At 55.7% G+C, this 11,598-nt stretch overlaps 27 non-coding genes across 27 annotated transcripts; 13 read left to right on the top strand and 14 right to left on the bottom strand.

Moving 5' to 3' along the window:
* Positions 1-349: 349 nt before the first annotated feature.
* Positions 350-423, bottom strand: trnan-guu (transfer RNA asparagine (anticodon GUU)). Its single transcript has one exon. It is a non-coding gene; the product is annotated as a tRNA-Asn (tRNA).
* A 144-nt stretch (positions 424-567) lies between these two features.
* On the top strand, positions 568-640 carry trnak-cuu (transfer RNA lysine (anticodon CUU)). The gene has a single exon. It is a non-coding gene; the product is annotated as a tRNA-Lys (tRNA).
* Positions 641-1,202: 562 nt separating this feature from the next.
* Positions 1,203-1,276, bottom strand: trnan-guu (transfer RNA asparagine (anticodon GUU)). The gene has a single exon. It is a non-coding gene; the product is annotated as a tRNA-Asn (tRNA).
* Positions 1,277-1,420: 144 nt separating this feature from the next.
* On the top strand, positions 1,421-1,493 carry trnak-cuu (transfer RNA lysine (anticodon CUU)). The gene has a single exon. It is a non-coding gene; the product is annotated as a tRNA-Lys (tRNA).
* A 562-nt stretch (positions 1,494-2,055) lies between these two features.
* Positions 2,056-2,129, bottom strand: trnan-guu (transfer RNA asparagine (anticodon GUU)). Its single transcript has one exon. It is a non-coding gene; the product is annotated as a tRNA-Asn (tRNA).
* A 144-nt stretch (positions 2,130-2,273) lies between these two features.
* trnak-cuu (transfer RNA lysine (anticodon CUU)) lies at positions 2,274-2,346 on the top strand. Its single transcript has one exon. It is a non-coding gene; the product is annotated as a tRNA-Lys (tRNA).
* Positions 2,347-2,908: 562 nt separating this feature from the next.
* On the bottom strand, positions 2,909-2,982 carry trnan-guu (transfer RNA asparagine (anticodon GUU)). Its single transcript has one exon. It is a non-coding gene; the product is annotated as a tRNA-Asn (tRNA).
* Positions 2,983-3,126: 144 nt separating this feature from the next.
* On the top strand, positions 3,127-3,199 carry trnak-cuu (transfer RNA lysine (anticodon CUU)). Its single transcript has one exon. It is a non-coding gene; the product is annotated as a tRNA-Lys (tRNA).
* Positions 3,200-3,761: 562 nt separating this feature from the next.
* trnan-guu (transfer RNA asparagine (anticodon GUU)) lies at positions 3,762-3,835 on the bottom strand. The gene has a single exon. It is a non-coding gene; the product is annotated as a tRNA-Asn (tRNA).
* A 144-nt stretch (positions 3,836-3,979) lies between these two features.
* trnak-cuu (transfer RNA lysine (anticodon CUU)) lies at positions 3,980-4,052 on the top strand. Its single transcript has one exon. It is a non-coding gene; the product is annotated as a tRNA-Lys (tRNA).
* A 563-nt stretch (positions 4,053-4,615) lies between these two features.
* On the bottom strand, positions 4,616-4,689 carry trnan-guu (transfer RNA asparagine (anticodon GUU)). The gene has a single exon. It is a non-coding gene; the product is annotated as a tRNA-Asn (tRNA).
* Positions 4,690-4,833: 144 nt separating this feature from the next.
* trnak-cuu (transfer RNA lysine (anticodon CUU)) lies at positions 4,834-4,906 on the top strand. Its single transcript has one exon. It is a non-coding gene; the product is annotated as a tRNA-Lys (tRNA).
* Positions 4,907-5,468: 562 nt separating this feature from the next.
* trnan-guu (transfer RNA asparagine (anticodon GUU)) lies at positions 5,469-5,542 on the bottom strand. Its single transcript has one exon. It is a non-coding gene; the product is annotated as a tRNA-Asn (tRNA).
* Positions 5,543-5,686: 144 nt separating this feature from the next.
* trnak-cuu (transfer RNA lysine (anticodon CUU)) lies at positions 5,687-5,759 on the top strand. The gene has a single exon. It is a non-coding gene; the product is annotated as a tRNA-Lys (tRNA).
* Positions 5,760-6,321: 562 nt separating this feature from the next.
* On the bottom strand, positions 6,322-6,395 carry trnan-guu (transfer RNA asparagine (anticodon GUU)). Its single transcript has one exon. It is a non-coding gene; the product is annotated as a tRNA-Asn (tRNA).
* A 144-nt stretch (positions 6,396-6,539) lies between these two features.
* Positions 6,540-6,612, top strand: trnak-cuu (transfer RNA lysine (anticodon CUU)). The gene has a single exon. It is a non-coding gene; the product is annotated as a tRNA-Lys (tRNA).
* Positions 6,613-7,174: 562 nt separating this feature from the next.
* trnan-guu (transfer RNA asparagine (anticodon GUU)) lies at positions 7,175-7,248 on the bottom strand. The gene has a single exon. It is a non-coding gene; the product is annotated as a tRNA-Asn (tRNA).
* A 144-nt stretch (positions 7,249-7,392) lies between these two features.
* trnak-cuu (transfer RNA lysine (anticodon CUU)) lies at positions 7,393-7,465 on the top strand. The gene has a single exon. It is a non-coding gene; the product is annotated as a tRNA-Lys (tRNA).
* A 562-nt stretch (positions 7,466-8,027) lies between these two features.
* trnan-guu (transfer RNA asparagine (anticodon GUU)) lies at positions 8,028-8,101 on the bottom strand. The gene has a single exon. It is a non-coding gene; the product is annotated as a tRNA-Asn (tRNA).
* A 144-nt stretch (positions 8,102-8,245) lies between these two features.
* trnak-cuu (transfer RNA lysine (anticodon CUU)) lies at positions 8,246-8,318 on the top strand. The gene has a single exon. It is a non-coding gene; the product is annotated as a tRNA-Lys (tRNA).
* A 562-nt stretch (positions 8,319-8,880) lies between these two features.
* trnan-guu (transfer RNA asparagine (anticodon GUU)) lies at positions 8,881-8,954 on the bottom strand. The gene has a single exon. It is a non-coding gene; the product is annotated as a tRNA-Asn (tRNA).
* A 144-nt stretch (positions 8,955-9,098) lies between these two features.
* trnak-cuu (transfer RNA lysine (anticodon CUU)) lies at positions 9,099-9,171 on the top strand. The gene has a single exon. It is a non-coding gene; the product is annotated as a tRNA-Lys (tRNA).
* Positions 9,172-9,733: 562 nt separating this feature from the next.
* On the bottom strand, positions 9,734-9,807 carry trnan-guu (transfer RNA asparagine (anticodon GUU)). Its single transcript has one exon. It is a non-coding gene; the product is annotated as a tRNA-Asn (tRNA).
* Positions 9,808-9,951: 144 nt separating this feature from the next.
* On the top strand, positions 9,952-10,024 carry trnak-cuu (transfer RNA lysine (anticodon CUU)). The gene has a single exon. It is a non-coding gene; the product is annotated as a tRNA-Lys (tRNA).
* A 562-nt stretch (positions 10,025-10,586) lies between these two features.
* trnan-guu (transfer RNA asparagine (anticodon GUU)) lies at positions 10,587-10,660 on the bottom strand. The gene has a single exon. It is a non-coding gene; the product is annotated as a tRNA-Asn (tRNA).
* Positions 10,661-10,804: 144 nt separating this feature from the next.
* Positions 10,805-10,877, top strand: trnak-cuu (transfer RNA lysine (anticodon CUU)). The gene has a single exon. It is a non-coding gene; the product is annotated as a tRNA-Lys (tRNA).
* Positions 10,878-11,439: 562 nt separating this feature from the next.
* trnan-guu (transfer RNA asparagine (anticodon GUU)) lies at positions 11,440-11,513 on the bottom strand. The gene has a single exon. It is a non-coding gene; the product is annotated as a tRNA-Asn (tRNA).
* Positions 11,514-11,598: the final 85 nt, after the last annotated feature.

Genomic DNA, 11,598 nt, shown 5'->3' with positions numbered 1-11,598 from the left:
GCAGCGATGGCGGGAACCTTCGCAGAGTTTCGCTAGAATTCCGCCGCTTTAGTAGCATGTCACGATGACCATGTAATATGTCATGGCGAAGTTTACGGCGGCTTCACGAACGTTCTAAAATAGCAAAGCACGCATGATTTGCGGTTCTTCGTTTAGTAGAAGTAGAGTTAAATGAATAAATAGATAGATAGATAGATAGATAGATAAGAACCCTGCTACATATCTTTCGCAGCTGACTACGAGAAGCTACGCCGCCATCATGCTGCGACAAAGTCTAGAACACAGCAGAACGGCAACAACCGCTCGCTCCGTTCCTCTCGCTCAGGCTGGCGTCTAACAAAAGTCACATCGTCCCTGGGTGGGCTCGAACCACCATCCTTTCGGTTAACAGCCGAACGCGCTGGCCGATTGCGCCACAGAGACCTGCCTGTGCGCCGCCTTACGGCATTCCTACTCGCTGTTTGGAAAAGCCACACGCCCGCGCTGTGGGGCTTTAAACCAGCCGTGGGGCGCCGGTATGTGTTTGGTGCGGCGCCTGCACGCCGTGGGGCGCACCGCCTTCCCTGTGCCCGGCTAGCTCAGTCGGTAGAGCATGAGACTCTTAATCTCAGGGTCGTGGGTTCGAGCCCCACGTTGGGCGGACCGAGACTTTTGTTGGGGCACCAGGAGACCACCGGCGTTGGACCTGCAGGCAGCAACTGCCCAGGGATCCCCAATCCATCTGGCGCTCTCTTGGTGGCCATTGGCCAGTACCCATCTGTTCGGCGGAGAAAGAGAAGCCCCAGCCTATGGGATGACGGAAAGGCGGGTATGCCGTAACCCGGGTGGGAGAAAAAAGAGAAGTACGTCTTCCGCAGCGATGGCGGGAACCTTCGCAGAGTTTCGCTAGAATTCCGCCGCTTTAGTAGCATGTCACGATGACCATGTAATATGTCATGGCGAAGTTTACGGCGGCTTCACGAACGTTCTAAAATAGCAAAGCACGCATGATTTGCGGTTCTTCGTTTAGTAGAAGTAGAGTTAAATGAATAAATAGATAGATAGATAGATAGATAGATAAGAACCCTGCTACATATCTTTCGCAGCTGACTACGAGAAGCTACGCCGCCATCATGCTGCGACAAAGTCTAGAACACAGCAGAACGGCAACAACCGCTCGCTCCGTTCCTCTCGCTCAGGCTGGCGTCTAACAAAAGTCACATCGTCCCTGGGTGGGCTCGAACCACCATCCTTTCGGTTAACAGCCGAACGCGCTGGCCGATTGCGCCACAGAGACCTGCCTGTGCGCCGCCTTACGGCATTCCTACTCGCTGTTTGGAAAAGCCACACGCCCGCGCTGTGGGGCTTTAAACCAGCCGTGGGGCGCCGGTATGTGTTTGGTGCGGCGCCTGCACGCCGTGGGGCGCACCGCCTTCCCTGTGCCCGGCTAGCTCAGTCGGTAGAGCATGAGACTCTTAATCTCAGGGTCGTGGGTTCGAGCCCCACGTTGGGCGGACCGAGACTTTTGTTGGGGCACCAGGAGACCACCGGCGTTGGACCTGCAGGCAGCAACTGCCCAGGGATCCCCAATCCATCTGGCGCTCTCTTGGTGGCCATTGGCCAGTACCCATCTGTTCGGCGGAGAAAGAGAAGCCCCAGCCTATGGGATGACGGAAAGGCGGGTATGCCGTAACCCGGGTGGGAGAAAAAAGAGAAGTACGTCTTCCGCAGCGATGGCGGGAACCTTCGCAGAGTTTCGCTAGAATTCCGCCGCTTTAGTAGCATGTCACGATGACCATGTAATATGTCATGGCGAAGTTTACGGCGGCTTCACGAACGTTCTAAAATAGCAAAGCACGCATGATTTGCGGTTCTTCGTTTAGTAGAAGTAGAGTTAAATGAATAAATAGATAGATAGATAGATAGATAGATAAGAACCCTGCTACATATCTTTCGCAGCTGACTACGAGAAGCTACGCCGCCATCATGCTGCGACAAAGTCTAGAACACAGCAGAACGGCAACAACCGCTCGCTCCGTTCCTCTCGCTCAGGCTGGCGTCTAACAAAAGTCACATCGTCCCTGGGTGGGCTCGAACCACCATCCTTTCGGTTAACAGCCGAACGCGCTGGCCGATTGCGCCACAGAGACCTGCCTGTGCGCCGCCTTACGGCATTCCTACTCGCTGTTTGGAAAAGCCACACGCCCGCGCTGTGGGGCTTTAAACCAGCCGTGGGGCGCCGGTATGTGTTTGGTGCGGCGCCTGCACGCCGTGGGGCGCACCGCCTTCCCTGTGCCCGGCTAGCTCAGTCGGTAGAGCATGAGACTCTTAATCTCAGGGTCGTGGGTTCGAGCCCCACGTTGGGCGGACCGAGACTTTTGTTGGGGCACCAGGAGACCACCGGCGTTGGACCTGCAGGCAGCAACTGCCCAGGGATCCCCAATCCATCTGGCGCTCTCTTGGTGGCCATTGGCCAGTACCCATCTGTTCGGCGGAGAAAGAGAAGCCCCAGCCTATGGGATGACGGAAAGGCGGGTATGCCGTAACCCGGGTGGGAGAAAAAAGAGAAGTACGTCTTCCGCAGCGATGGCGGGAACCTTCGCAGAGTTTCGCTAGAATTCCGCCGCTTTAGTAGCATGTCACGATGACCATGTAATATGTCATGGCGAAGTTTACGGCGGCTTCACGAACGTTCTAAAATAGCAAAGCACGCATGATTTGCGGTTCTTCGTTTAGTAGAAGTAGAGTTAAATGAATAAATAGATAGATAGATAGATAGATAGATAAGAACCCTGCTACATATCTTTCGCAGCTGACTACGAGAAGCTACGCCGCCATCATGCTGCGACAAAGTCTAGAACACAGCAGAACGGCAACAACCGCTCGCTCCGTTCCTCTCGCTCAGGCTGGCGTCTAACAAAAGTCACATCGTCCCTGGGTGGGCTCGAACCACCATCCTTTCGGTTAACAGCCGAACGCGCTGGCCGATTGCGCCACAGAGACCTGCCTGTGCGCCGCCTTACGGCATTCCTACTCGCTGTTTGGAAAAGCCACACGCCCGCGCTGTGGGGCTTTAAACCAGCCGTGGGGCGCCGGTATGTGTTTGGTGCGGCGCCTGCACGCCGTGGGGCGCACCGCCTTCCCTGTGCCCGGCTAGCTCAGTCGGTAGAGCATGAGACTCTTAATCTCAGGGTCGTGGGTTCGAGCCCCACGTTGGGCGGACCGAGACTTTTGTTGGGGCACCAGGAGACCACCGGCGTTGGACCTGCAGGCAGCAACTGCCCAGGGATCCCCAATCCATCTGGCGCTCTCTTGGTGGCCATTGGCCAGTACCCATCTGTTCGGCGGAGAAAGAGAAGCCCCAGCCTATGGGATGACGGAAAGGCGGGTATGCCGTAACCCGGGTGGGAGAAAAAAGAGAAGTACGTCTTCCGCAGCGATGGCGGGAACCTTCGCAGAGTTTCGCTAGAATTCCGCCGCTTTAGTAGCATGTCACGATGACCATGTAATATGTCATGGCGAAGTTTACGGCGGCTTCACGAACGTTCTAAAATAGCAAAGCACGCATGATTTGCGGTTCTTCGTTTAGTAGAAGTAGAGTTAAATGAATAAATAGATAGATAGATAGATAGATAGATAAGAACCCTGCTACATATCTTTCGCAGCTGACTACGAGAAGCTACGCCGCCATCATGCTGCGACAAAGTCTAGAACACAGCAGAACGGCAACAACCGCTCGCTCCGTTCCTCTCGCTCAGGCTGGCGTCTAACAAAAGTCACATCGTCCCTGGGTGGGCTCGAACCACCATCCTTTCGGTTAACAGCCGAACGCGCTGGCCGATTGCGCCACAGAGACCTGCCTGTGCGCCGCCTTACGGCATTCCTACTCGCTGTTTGGAAAAGCCACACGCCCGCGCTGTGGGGCTTTAAACCAGCCGTGGGGCGCCGGTATGTGTTTGGTGCGGCGCCTGCACGCCGTGGGGCGCACCGCCTTCCCTGTGCCCGGCTAGCTCAGTCGGTAGAGCATGAGACTCTTAATCTCAGGGTCGTGGGTTCGAGCCCCACGTTGGGCGGACCGAGACTTTTGTTGGGGCACCAGGAGACCACCGGCGTTGGACCTGCAGGCAGCAACTGCCCAGGGATCCCCAATCCATCTGGCGCTCTCTTGGTGGCCATTGGCCAGTACCCATCTGTTCGGCGGAGAAAGAGAAGCCCCAGCCTATGGGATGACGGAAAGGCGGGGTATGCCGTAACCCGGGTGGGAGAAAAAAGAGAAGTACGTCTTCCGCAGCGATGGCGGGAACCTTCGCAGAGTTTCGCTAGAATTCCGCCGCTTTAGTAGCATGTCACGATGACCATGTAATATGTCATGGCGAAGTTTACGGCGGCTTCACGAACGTTCTAAAATAGCAAAGCACGCATGATTTGCGGTTCTTCGTTTAGTAGAAGTAGAGTTAAATGAATAAATAGATAGATAGATAGATAGATAGATAAGAACCCTGCTACATATCTTTCGCAGCTGACTACGAGAAGCTACGCCGCCATCATGCTGCGACAAAGTCTAGAACACAGCAGAACGGCAACAACCGCTCGCTCCGTTCCTCTCGCTCAGGCTGGCGTCTAACAAAAGTCACATCGTCCCTGGGTGGGCTCGAACCACCATCCTTTCGGTTAACAGCCGAACGCGCTGGCCGATTGCGCCACAGAGACCTGCCTGTGCGCCGCCTTACGGCATTCCTACTCGCTGTTTGGAAAAGCCACACGCCCGCGCTGTGGGGCTTTAAACCAGCCGTGGGGCGCCGGTATGTGTTTGGTGCGGCGCCTGCACGCCGTGGGGCGCACCGCCTTCCCTGTGCCCGGCTAGCTCAGTCGGTAGAGCATGAGACTCTTAATCTCAGGGTCGTGGGTTCGAGCCCCACGTTGGGCGGACCGAGACTTTTGTTGGGGCACCAGGAGACCACCGGCGTTGGACCTGCAGGCAGCAACTGCCCAGGGATCCCCAATCCATCTGGCGCTCTCTTGGTGGCCATTGGCCAGTACCCATCTGTTCGGCGGAGAAAGAGAAGCCCCAGCCTATGGGATGACGGAAAGGCGGGTATGCCGTAACCCGGGTGGGAGAAAAAAGAGAAGTACGTCTTCCGCAGCGATGGCGGGAACCTTCGCAGAGTTTCGCTAGAATTCCGCCGCTTTAGTAGCATGTCACGATGACCATGTAATATGTCATGGCGAAGTTTACGGCGGCTTCACGAACGTTCTAAAATAGCAAAGCACGCATGATTTGCGGTTCTTCGTTTAGTAGAAGTAGAGTTAAATGAATAAATAGATAGATAGATAGATAGATAGATAAGAACCCTGCTACATATCTTTCGCAGCTGACTACGAGAAGCTACGCCGCCATCATGCTGCGACAAAGTCTAGAACACAGCAGAACGGCAACAACCGCTCGCTCCGTTCCTCTCGCTCAGGCTGGCGTCTAACAAAAGTCACATCGTCCCTGGGTGGGCTCGAACCACCATCCTTTCGGTTAACAGCCGAACGCGCTGGCCGATTGCGCCACAGAGACCTGCCTGTGCGCCGCCTTACGGCATTCCTACTCGCTGTTTGGAAAAGCCACACGCCCGCGCTGTGGGGCTTTAAACCAGCCGTGGGGCGCCGGTATGTGTTTGGTGCGGCGCCTGCACGCCGTGGGGCGCACCGCCTTCCCTGTGCCCGGCTAGCTCAGTCGGTAGAGCATGAGACTCTTAATCTCAGGGTCGTGGGTTCGAGCCCCACGTTGGGCGGACCGAGACTTTTGTTGGGGCACCAGGAGACCACCGGCGTTGGACCTGCAGGCAGCAACTGCCCAGGGATCCCCAATCCATCTGGCGCTCTCTTGGTGGCCATTGGCCAGTACCCATCTGTTCGGCGGAGAAAGAGAAGCCCCAGCCTATGGGATGACGGAAAGGCGGGTATGCCGTAACCCGGGTGGGAGAAAAAAGAGAAGTACGTCTTCCGCAGCGATGGCGGGAACCTTCGCAGAGTTTCGCTAGAATTCCGCCGCTTTAGTAGCATGTCACGATGACCATGTAATATGTCATGGCGAAGTTTACGGCGGCTTCACGAACGTTCTAAAATAGCAAAGCACGCATGATTTGCGGTTCTTCGTTTAGTAGAAGTAGAGTTAAATGAATAAATAGATAGATAGATAGATAGATAGATAAGAACCCTGCTACATATCTTTCGCAGCTGACTACGAGAAGCTACGCCGCCATCATGCTGCGACAAAGTCTAGAACACAGCAGAACGGCAACAACCGCTCGCTCCGTTCCTCTCGCTCAGGCTGGCGTCTAACAAAAGTCACATCGTCCCTGGGTGGGCTCGAACCACCATCCTTTCGGTTAACAGCCGAACGCGCTGGCCGATTGCGCCACAGAGACCTGCCTGTGCGCCGCCTTACGGCATTCCTACTCGCTGTTTGGAAAAGCCACACGCCCGCGCTGTGGGGCTTTAAACCAGCCGTGGGGCGCCGGTATGTGTTTGGTGCGGCGCCTGCACGCCGTGGGGCGCACCGCCTTCCCTGTGCCCGGCTAGCTCAGTCGGTAGAGCATGAGACTCTTAATCTCAGGGTCGTGGGTTCGAGCCCCACGTTGGGCGGACCGAGACTTTTGTTGGGGCACCAGGAGACCACCGGCGTTGGACCTGCAGGCAGCAACTGCCCAGGGATCCCCAATCCATCTGGCGCTCTCTTGGTGGCCATTGGCCAGTACCCATCTGTTCGGCGGAGAAAGAGAAGCCCCAGCCTATGGGATGACGGAAAGGCGGGTATGCCGTAACCCGGGTGGGAGAAAAAAGAGAAGTACGTCTTCCGCAGCGATGGCGGGAACCTTCGCAGAGTTTCGCTAGAATTCCGCCGCTTTAGTAGCATGTCACGATGACCATGTAATATGTCATGGCGAAGTTTACGGCGGCTTCACGAACGTTCTAAAATAGCAAAGCACGCATGATTTGCGGTTCTTCGTTTAGTAGAAGTAGAGTTAAATGAATAAATAGATAGATAGATAGATAGATAGATAAGAACCCTGCTACATATCTTTCGCAGCTGACTACGAGAAGCTACGCCGCCATCATGCTGCGACAAAGTCTAGAACACAGCAGAACGGCAACAACCGCTCGCTCCGTTCCTCTCGCTCAGGCTGGCGTCTAACAAAAGTCACATCGTCCCTGGGTGGGCTCGAACCACCATCCTTTCGGTTAACAGCCGAACGCGCTGGCCGATTGCGCCACAGAGACCTGCCTGTGCGCCGCCTTACGGCATTCCTACTCGCTGTTTGGAAAAGCCACACGCCCGCGCTGTGGGGCTTTAAACCAGCCGTGGGGCGCCGGTATGTGTTTGGTGCGGCGCCTGCACGCCGTGGGGCGCACCGCCTTCCCTGTGCCCGGCTAGCTCAGTCGGTAGAGCATGAGACTCTTAATCTCAGGGTCGTGGGTTCGAGCCCCACGTTGGGCGGACCGAGACTTTTGTTGGGGCACCAGGAGACCACCGGCGTTGGACCTGCAGGCAGCAACTGCCCAGGGATCCCCAATCCATCTGGCGCTCTCTTGGTGGCCATTGGCCAGTACCCATCTGTTCGGCGGAGAAAGAGAAGCCCCAGCCTATGGGATGACGGAAAGGCGGGTATGCCGTAACCCGGGTGGGAGAAAAAAGAGAAGTACGTCTTCCGCAGCGATGGCGGGAACCTTCGCAGAGTTTCGCTAGAATTCCGCCGCTTTAGTAGCATGTCACGATGACCATGTAATATGTCATGGCGAAGTTTACGGCGGCTTCACGAACGTTCTAAAATAGCAAAGCACGCATGATTTGCGGTTCTTCGTTTAGTAGAAGTAGAGTTAAATGAATAAATAGATAGATAGATAGATAGATAGATAAGAACCCTGCTACATATCTTTCGCAGCTGACTACGAGAAGCTACGCCGCCATCATGCTGCGACAAAGTCTAGAACACAGCAGAACGGCAACAACCGCTCGCTCCGTTCCTCTCGCTCAGGCTGGCGTCTAACAAAAGTCACATCGTCCCTGGGTGGGCTCGAACCACCATCCTTTCGGTTAACAGCCGAACGCGCTGGCCGATTGCGCCACAGAGACCTGCCTGTGCGCCGCCTTACGGCATTCCTACTCGCTGTTTGGAAAAGCCACACGCCCGCGCTGTGGGGCTTTAAACCAGCCGTGGGGCGCCGGTATGTGTTTGGTGCGGCGCCTGCACGCCGTGGGGCGCACCGCCTTCCCTGTGCCCGGCTAGCTCAGTCGGTAGAGCATGAGACTCTTAATCTCAGGGTCGTGGGTTCGAGCCCCACGTTGGGCGGACCGAGACTTTTGTTGGGGCACCAGGAGACCACCGGCGTTGGACCTGCAGGCAGCAACTGCCCAGGGATCCCCAATCCATCTGGCGCTCTCTTGGTGGCCATTGGCCAGTACCCATCTGTTCGGCGGAGAAAGAGAAGCCCCAGCCTATGGGATGACGGAAAGGCGGGTATGCCGTAACCCGGGTGGGAGAAAAAAGAGAAGTACGTCTTCCGCAGCGATGGCGGGAACCTTCGCAGAGTTTCGCTAGAATTCCGCCGCTTTAGTAGCATGTCACGATGACCATGTAATATGTCATGGCGAAGTTTACGGCGGCTTCACGAACGTTCTAAAATAGCAAAGCACGCATGATTTGCGGTTCTTCGTTTAGTAGAAGTAGAGTTAAATGAATAAATAGATAGATAGATAGATAGATAGATAAGAACCCTGCTACATATCTTTCGCAGCTGACTACGAGAAGCTACGCCGCCATCATGCTGCGACAAAGTCTAGAACACAGCAGAACGGCAACAACCGCTCGCTCCGTTCCTCTCGCTCAGGCTGGCGTCTAACAAAAGTCACATCGTCCCTGGGTGGGCTCGAACCACCATCCTTTCGGTTAACAGCCGAACGCGCTGGCCGATTGCGCCACAGAGACCTGCCTGTGCGCCGCCTTACGGCATTCCTACTCGCTGTTTGGAAAAGCCACACGCCCGCGCTGTGGGGCTTTAAACCAGCCGTGGGGCGCCGGTATGTGTTTGGTGCGGCGCCTGCACGCCGTGGGGCGCACCGCCTTCCCTGTGCCCGGCTAGCTCAGTCGGTAGAGCATGAGACTCTTAATCTCAGGGTCGTGGGTTCGAGCCCCACGTTGGGCGGACCGAGACTTTTGTTGGGGCACCAGGAGACCACCGGCGTTGGACCTGCAGGCAGCAACTGCCCAGGGATCCCCAATCCATCTGGCGCTCTCTTGGTGGCCATTGGCCAGTACCCATCTGTTCGGCGGAGAAAGAGAAGCCCCAGCCTATGGGATGACGGAAAGGCGGGTATGCCGTAACCCGGGTGGGAGAAAAAAGAGAAGTACGTCTTCCGCAGCGATGGCGGGAACCTTCGCAGAGTTTCGCTAGAATTCCGCCGCTTTAGTAGCATGTCACGATGACCATGTAATATGTCATGGCGAAGTTTACGGCGGCTTCACGAACGTTCTAAAATAGCAAAGCACGCATGATTTGCGGTTCTTCGTTTAGTAGAAGTAGAGTTAAATGAATAAATAGATAGATAGATAGATAGATAGATAAGAACCCTGCTACATATCTTTCGCAGCTGACTACGAGAAGCTACGCCGCCATCATGCTGCGACAAAGTCTAGAACACAGCAGAACGGCAACAACCGCTCGCTCCGTTCCTCTCGCTCAGGCTGGCGTCTAACAAAAGTCACATCGTCCCTGGGTGGGCTCGAACCACCATCCTTTCGGTTAACAGCCGAACGCGCTGGCCGATTGCGCCACAGAGACCTGCCTGTGCGCCGCCTTACGGCATTCCTACTCGCTGTTTGGAAAAGCCACACGCCCGCGCTGTGGGGCTTTAAACCAGCCGTGGGGCGCCGGTATGTGTTTGGTGCGGCGCCTGCACGCCGTGGGGCGCACCGCCTTCCCTGTGCCCGGCTAGCTCAGTCGGTAGAGCATGAGACTCTTAATCTCAGGGTCGTGGGTTCGAGCCCCACGTTGGGCGGACCGAGACTTTTGTTGGGGCACCAGGAGACCACCGGCGTTGGACCTGCAGGCAGCAACTGCCCAGGGATCCCCAATCCATCTGGCGCTCTCTTGGTGGCCATTGGCCAGTACCCATCTGTTCGGCGGAGAAAGAGAAGCCCCAGCCTATGGGATGACGGAAAGGCGGGTATGCCGTAACCCGGGTGGGAGAAAAAAGAGAAGTACGTCTTCCGCAGCGATGGCGGGAACCTTCGCAGAGTTTCGCTAGAATTCCGCCGCTTTAGTAGCATGTCACGATGACCATGTAATATGTCATGGCGAAGTTTACGGCGGCTTCACGAACGTTCTAAAATAGCAAAGCACGCATGATTTGCGGTTCTTCGTTTAGTAGAAGTAGAGTTAAATGAATAAATAGATAGATAGATAGATAGATAGATAAGAACCCTGCTACATATCTTTCGCAGCTGACTACGAGAAGCTACGCCGCCATCATGCTGCGACAAAGTCTAGAACACAGCAGAACGGCAACAACCGCTCGCTCCGTTCCTCTCGCTCAGGCTGGCGTCTAACAAAAGTCACATCGTCCCTGGGTGGGCTCGAACCACCATCCTTTCGGTTAACAGCCGAACGCGCTGGCCGATTGCGCCACAGAGACCTGCCTGTGCGCCGCCTTACGGCATTCCTACTCGCTGTTTGGAAAAGCCACACGCCCGCGCTGTGGGGCTTTAAACCAGCCGTGGGGCGCCGGTATGTGTTTGGTGCGGCGCCTGCACGCCGTGGGGCGCACCGCCTTCCCTGTGCCCGGCTAGCTCAGTCGGTAGAGCATGAGACTCTTAATCTCAGGGTCGTGGGTTCGAGCCCCACGTTGGGCGGACCGAGACTTTTGTTGGGGCACCAGGAGACCACCGGCGTTGGACCTGCAGGCAGCAACTGCCCAGGGATCCCCAATCCATCTGGCGCTCTCTTGGTGGCCATTGGCCAGTACCCATCTGTTCGGCGGAGAAAGAGAAGCCCCAGCCTATGGGATGACGGAAAGGCGGGTATGCCGTAACCCGGGTGGGAGAAAAAAGAGAAGTACGTCTTCCGCAGCGATGGCGGGAACCTTCGCAGAGTTTCGCTAGAATTCCGCCGCTTTAGTAGCATGTCACGATGACCATGTAATATGTCATGGCGAAGTTTACGGCGGCTTCACGAACGTTCTAAAATAGCAAAGCACGCATGATTTGCGGTTCTTCGTTTAGTAGAAGTAGAGTTAAATGAATAAATAGATAGATAGATAGATAGATAGATAAGAACCCTGCTACATATCTTTCGCAGCTGACTACGAGAAGCTACGCCGCCATCATGCTGCGACAAAGTCTAGAACACAGCAGAACGGCAACAACCGCTCGCTCCGTTCCTCTCGCTCAGGCTGGCGTCTAACAAAAGTCACATCGTCCCTGGGTGGGCTCGAACCACCATCCTTTCGGTTAACAGCCGAACGCGCTGGCCGATTGCGCCACAGAGACCTGCCTGTGCGCCGCCTTACGGCATTCCTACTCGCTGTTTGGAAAAGCCACACGCCCGCGCTGTGGGGCTTTAAACCAGCCGTGG

The sequence above is a fragment of the Ictalurus punctatus genome, chromosome 7 (genome assembly GCF_001660625.3).
Source record: "Ictalurus punctatus breed USDA103 chromosome 7, Coco_2.0, whole genome shotgun sequence".
Lineage (NCBI taxonomy): Eukaryota > Metazoa > Chordata > Actinopteri > Siluriformes > Ictaluridae > Ictalurus > Ictalurus punctatus.
The sequence above is the reverse complement of the archived record's forward strand: the minus strand, read 5'-3'. Positions and strand labels throughout refer to the sequence as shown.